Source organism: Nansenia antarctica, assembly GCF_963989245.1.
Source record: "Nansenia antarctica genome assembly, chromosome: 1".
In the NCBI taxonomy this organism is placed as follows: domain Eukaryota; kingdom Metazoa; phylum Chordata; class Actinopteri; order Argentiniformes; family Microstomatidae; genus Nansenia; species Nansenia antarctica.
The window spans coordinates 29,132,517-29,139,681 of NC_137674.1; positions in this window are offsets into that span (position 1 = coordinate 29,132,517).

Sequence of the window (7,165 nt, forward strand, 5' to 3'; positions counted from 1 at the left end):
CATCAACTTCCAGGTGCTGTCACCTACGGAGGTCCAGCAGCCACTACTGTTAAACATTTGGATGCCATCGACCATAGCGCCCTTCTCTTTATCCCAGGAGATAGTTTATTATAATACTCGTCATTGCATACTTTATCAAAAAGTTGGCTGGCTGGACATCGTTAAAGTCCTGTAGTAGATTCATTACTCCCTTTTTGTGTATATAGACTTACTGCAGAAACGCTAGGGCAGTTTTTATCACCTCTTTGTTGATTTTTTTTTTCTTCGTGATTTTATTATGTTGTAAATGTCTATGTGTATTATGGATTATTGTACACTGTGAGTATGCAGGGCTATGACGCAAGATGGCGGCGTGCACAGACGCAGCGGCTCGAGTGGCTTCAACACTGGTGTTCTTTAGTGTTTTTAAGTACATTTTTATTTTAGTACTTATAGGGAACGGTTGTGTAAATAGTACCTACAGCAGACTAGACTTACTAGAAGTTGGTGCGAAAAACGAGGGGACTGTAACGGCGGAGTTCTTGAAACAACAAAGGATCCCATTCGACCTTGCGCGGTCACCGGGTGAAAAATACTACGCGATCCCAGCCCACAGGTGCAAACGTCGGAGGCGAGACCGTAAACAACGCCGAGGACAAAGGGGAGGCCTGCTAACCAGGCTGAGGCGAAGCCCGGATAAGCCAGCTTTGCCAAGTATTTTCCTATCCAACGTCAGGTCCCTGGCTAACAAGATGGACGAATTGAGACTACAGGTCGTCACAAATAACATCGTGGGAGATAGCTGTGTGATTATTCTCACTGAAACCTGGCTAAATGACACTATCCTGGACTCCGCGGTTAGCCTGGAAGGGAGATCCCTTCACCGGGCAGATCGGACTTTGCTCAGTGGAAAGACCCGCGGAGGTGGGCTCATTATATCTACGAAGGATAGCTGGTGCTTAAACACGAAAACTGTAAGTAGCCACTGTTCCCCAAACCTGGAATACTTGACTGTTAAATGCCGACCCACTTACCTCCCGAGGGAATTCAATGCAGTGTATATTACAAGCGTTTACATTGCACCAAATGCAGATGGTAGCTTAGCATTGGCGCGGCTATATGACGTCATCAGTGGTCAACAGAGCGCGGACCCACAGGCAGTCCACATTATCGCCGGAGATTTTAATCATGCCGACCTGAAGGCAGTACTACCCAAGTTCTATCAGCATGTTAAATGTGCAACAAGAGGAGAAAAAACACTGGATAAGGTATACACCAACATCAAGCGTGCTTACAAGGCTAGACCGCTAGCTCATCTACGCATGTCTGACCATGTGTCAATCCTCCTGATCCCAGCCTACACTACCATGAGGAAAAGTGCTCCCATCACCACTAAGACTGTCAGAACCTGGCCAGAAGGGTCCGCTCCACTGCAGATCTGCCTAAATGACACCTCATGGCAGGAATATGAGCATGAGGACCTGGAACAGTTCACGTCGTTGGTTCTGAACCACATAGTGAACTGCACCAACTCAGTCACCGTGGACAAACGGGTCCGGGTCTACCCCAACACGAAGCCATGGATGACTGGGAAGGTCCAAAAACTGATCAATGAGAGGGACAACGCCTTCTTCGCAGGGAAGGGCACACTGCTGTACAGCACCACCAGGGCTAACCTAAAGCGCGGCATCCGAGAGGCCAAGGCAGACCACAGAGAGAAGATTGAGGAATGCTTCCTGAGCAACGACTCCAGGCGGATGTGGCAGGGGGTTCAGCACATGACAAACTTCAGAGCCAACAGGCTCACAGCTGCAGAGGACGACCCCCTGCTGGCGGAAAAGCTGAACTCCTTCTACGCCCGGTTCGACGAGGGGCGAACGGAGGTAACCACAACACAAACACCACTCTCTCCAGCTCTCAGCAGCCTCACCCTCACAGAGCACGAAGTGAGACGCGTGCTGAAGGTGGTGGACCCCAGGAAAGCCTCGGGGCCGGATGGCGTCCTGGGATGGGTGCTGAGGGACTGCGCCGACCAGCTGGCCGGGGTTTTCACCAACATCTTCAACCAGTCCCTGTCCCAGGCCACCATCCCACCCTGCCTGAAAACCTCAACTATCATCCCAGTCCCGAAGAAAAGCACGGTGAGCTGCCTAAACGACTACCGCCCGGTGGCACTCACACCAATCATCATGAAGTGCTTCGAGAAACTAGTCCGGGCCCACATACTCACACGCCTCCCGCCCAACCTGGATCCATACCAGTTCGCCTACAGAGCCCACAGGTCCACAGAGGACGCCATTGCGACGACTCTCCACGCCACTCTATCCCACCTGGAGAGGGGAAACAGCTACGCGAGACTGCTCTTGGTGGACTTCAGCTCTGCCTTCAACACCATCCTTCCAGACAGGCTAGTGACCAAACTACTAGACCTGGGACTATCACACTCTATATGTGCATGGATCAAGGACTTCCTGTCCGACCGCCCCCAGAGGGTGCGGGTGGGCTCCCACACCTCCACAGCCCTCAGACTCAGCACTGGGTCCCCCCAGGGCTGCGTGCTAAGCCCCATCCTCTACAACCTCTACACCTACGACTTCACCCCCGTCCACCCCAGCAACTCCATCGTAAAGTTTGCAGACGACACCACCGTGGTGGGCTGCATCTCGGGGGGGGACGAGGCGGCGTACAGGGATGAGGTAGAGCAGCTGAGCAAGCTGTGCAAGGTTAACAACCTGCTGCTGAACAAGTCAAATACCCAGGAAATCATCGTGGACTTCAGGAGGAAAAAGTCTGAGGTCCAGCCCCTGCTCATCGACGGAGAGAGCGTGGAGAGAGTCTCAGCCCTCCGATTCCTGGGGGTGCACATACAGGATGACCTGTCCTGGAAGAACAACACAGCAGCCACCATCAAGAAGGCACAACAGCGGCTCTACTTCCTGAGAGTCCTCAGGAAGGAACACAACAAGCAGGAGATACTGGTGGCCTTCTACCGCGGCGGAGTGGAGAGCATCCTCACCTACGGCATCTGCAACTGGTTCTCCAGCTGCACAACCGCGGAGAGCAATGCGCTACAGAGAGTCGTGAGAACAGCCCAGAAGATCACCGGCGCCCCCCTCCCCTCTCTGGAAGAGCTGTACAACACACGCTGTCTCAGGAAGGCCTCCAAGATCTCCAGAGACCCAACCCACCCTGGTACGAACACTTTGCCCGGCTGCCCTCAAAAAGGCGGTACAGGACCATGGCCGCAAGGACAAACAGACTGAAGCACAGCTTCTACCCCAGGGCCATCCAGGCCCTGAACACAGCAAAGACCTAGGTTCTGGGCCCTGGACAGTCTGGACGGATTGATGGCAGCTGCTGGATTGCAAAAATCAGGTGTAGTGCTGAGGCACAAATATGTACATTTCAAGCCTGCAAACTGCGACACTTTAAATGAATGTGCAATAACACTATGTGCAATATGACAACCCTAGTCGTCTATCTGTACAGTATAGTATAATGGATAGTGTACATAGCCTTTATTTATGTAAACCAGCTCCTTTCCCTTCTTGTTTTTTTTCTTTTTTTTTCTTTCCTAGCACCAGGGGAGCCACCCCTCCTAAATGTCGTTGTTTGGTACCTGTACTATAGCAATGACAATAAAGACCATTCATTCATTCATTTGTAAAAGAGACCTTGGGACTCCCTACTAAAATAAAGGTAAAATAAATAAATAAATACCCAATATCGTCAAACTCAAATTACACAAATTCAAAACTTCCCTCTAGAATCTTCTGTATTATTATTGTAAGGCAAACAATAGGTTCCCTCACCTTCCCTCTCTATGCGCCCCCTCTCTCTCCCTCCCTTTCTCTTTCTCTTTTTCTCTCTCTCTCTCCCTTTCTCTCTCACTCCCTCCCTTTCTCTCTCCCTCTCGTCCCCTCTCTCTCACAAAAAAAAAAGGGTTTTGTCAACTCCAATGACACAAACCACAAACTCAAAACTTCCCTCCAGAATCTCCTGTATTATTGTACAGGCAAACAATACCATAATGCATTTCACCACGCATGGAGAGGGGTCTTTCTTTCCCCCTACACAGTTTCTGTCAGTCAGGGGATTGTGTGTCTCAGGCTCCACCCTGGGTGCCCTCACCGCGGCCCCCCACGCCCCCCACACCCCTCTGCAGGAGTGGGCTCCTCCTTTGTGACGCCAGAGAAAGGCCCGCTGTCACTCCCAATAATGTCACAGTCTTTGTTGTTGGTCAGGCTGAACACAGGACACCGGCGCAGTCCGTCCATCCACTACTGCAGAGATGTGGCCTAGAGCGGAGTAGAGCAGGGGAGAGGCTGGCGGAGGTAGAAACCGGAGGACGCCGGCGCTCATTGTTAACGCACGGAACGGAAAGACGAACGGTATCAAACACGTGGTGAAGAGCATTGTGTTTGATACCGTTCCTCAATCCGTTCCGCGCATTACAATGAGCCCCGTGTTCCGATCCCTACCTCCACCGCAGCAGAGAGTAGGACTGGGAGGAGAAAGGTCAGCCAATCACAGGGAGAGAAAGTTACCAGAACATCACGTTTTCATTCCCACACACACAAAGAGGTGTTGTGTACGAATATTAATGTTGTAGCTATTAGTCTCAGGCTGAGGGCAGGGAGGTGGTGGTCGTGATGTGAAACAAAGAAGAGAAAAGGAGGAGGATGGATGGATGAGACCTTCTCATCCTCAAACAGGAGCGTCCGTGTCTGAAACAAAGAACAGGGGAGAAAACAAAACACTAATCGTCAGCCCTCTTTGTCACGTAGAAGCAGGTGTTTACTCATCTCAGAGGGATCTATTATCCCGGTGCCTTCATCGTAGGCGGTGTGCGAGGTAGCTACGTCTTTGACATCCTTGATAAATTAAACATACTACAACACCATTACTGTAGTGCCTGCTGCCGGGAGGCCGCAACGGAAACCAGACAGTACACATACTGAGCAGGGGAGGCTGGCGGAGGTAGAAATCGGAGGACGGGGCTCGTGGTAAATGCCACGGAACAGTCTGAGGAATCAAACGTGTTTGATACTGTTCTGTGTGTTTGATACCGATCCTCGTTTCGTCACTGTGCGTCACAATGGGCCTCTGCCTCGTCCTCCGATTTCTACCTCCCCCAGCCTCCCCCCTGGTGTACATAGATTTAAAAAAAAGAGTAAAGAAGACATATCAAACCGGTTGTGTTGTGGGGTTTGTGGTGGTGAATACAGAGCAGCCTGGGGGATTCCTCTCTCTGTGTTGTGTTCAAAGAGCTTGTGCTATCTCTGCGCTTGTTTTTCTTCCATTCAAACAGGTTTGAGTGAAACTGCGGCTTTTAAAAAGCGTTCCACCTGCTGTTTGATTTGACAGGCTCTGTGGGCGGGAGGGGGAGGCGGAGCAGACACCCAGGTTGGGGGGGGGGGGGGTGATGGGCATGGTGGATCTGACAAGAGGGCAGAGGCGGAGCACACACCCAGGGTGGGGGGGGGTGATGGGCGTGCAGTGGTGTAGTCTAGTTTTTTCTAGTGGGTATACTGTGATTTTTCCCTCCCAGCCTCATATCGCTGTTACATATCCTCACACATTTTTAAGTGGGTATATGGAAATCCTTGGCCTTTCCTAGTGGGTATACGGCGTAGTCCTGCATATCACGTAGACTACACCACTGTGGGCATGGTGGATCTGACAAGAGCCAGGAGGGTCTGTCAGGCTGTTTTGTCCCCAAACTCCACAGCAAGGTAGAAGAGAGACTTGAAAAGTGGTACAAAGTTTTGAGCACTACAAAGGTTTCGGGGGAAGCTCACCCTTGTTCTGTCCCTCTCTGGGTTAGCTGCGTTTCAAATGTGTTTCAGGTTTATTTTGTTTTAAAGGCCATTTTCACCGAGGTCTCAGGACACTATCCATCATTAATGAGCAAAAACTACGTCATGGCTCGTCAAAAGCCACAAAAGCCAGGAAATTCTAAATGAGCACCACCACCCATAACTTCACCTATACGCACTAACAAGGTTTTCCAGCACACAGCTTTGATACCTCCTGCCATAGTGCTTTATGTTGATCTACTGCACTTCAAACAAGGTGTGCAGGTGGTTTAGGATTGAAAGCTTCTCTCAAACAGTCTAATTCATACCCTTCTCTTATACTTGTGACACACAGTAGTACAAACCTATAGAAGTCAGCCTGCATACAGAAGAATACCACCCAATATAAGAAACCAAACCCATTAACCAAACACATAACCCAAAGCTACACAATCATCTCGCCATGGGGAACGGGGAAAGACAGCGGAGGTGGGGAGTTGCTATGGGCAACCGTATGCAGCTCCAAAAAGGTGGGTTTTGAGGTTAGACTTAAAAGCGGTAACTGTCACTGACTCCCTGACAAGAGCAGGCAGGCTATTTCACTGGGTTGTGTTCCAATGTCTGTGTAGTGCAGCTGTGCTGTGCAGATTATCAGATCTCCACACAACTGGATTGGCGTTTAACAGTTCAGGAACCACATGGATAAGGTTTAGCAATCTGCTACAATCTGCTACAATCTGCTCAGCAGAGAAGGGGAGAGGTGTTTCTATCTCAACTCGACAAGTGACGAGAGGCTGACACACCCACCTGATAACGATGTGTGTTGACAAAGGGTTGTATTGATGTTTTTAGACTCCAAAACACACACATGCACAGGCACACGTACGCGCACACACACACACACACACACACACACACACACACACACACACTTCAGTCTAGAGCCAGTCAACATGGCAGCAAGATAGCTTGAGTGCTTATTGGTTTGTGTCCCAGGGGAAGTGTGAGGCATCTTCCATGTCTTTGGTGTCGGAGCTAATGGGATTGCCACAGCCCCTCATCCTGAAGAACGTACATACTTAATATTCTCCCCTTCCCCGTGATCTGTTAGGCATAGAGAATAGGGGTAGCCTACATGTAAATGGTCCCTCTCACTCATTTGAATATGTATGGTTGGTATTGTATTATAGAAGAGAGCGTGGCCACTGGATAGAGAGCAGGTTTTGATTTATTGGAACTTGAAGACACACTGGTACTTTCTGCTGTCTTTGTTCAAATCCATATCTCACAGCATGCATAATGATGCAGCAACATGAACTTTCTCATCTGTAACAATCCTCCTGTAAATATTTAATATCTTTTGACTTCTTTGATAACATTTCAAGCTG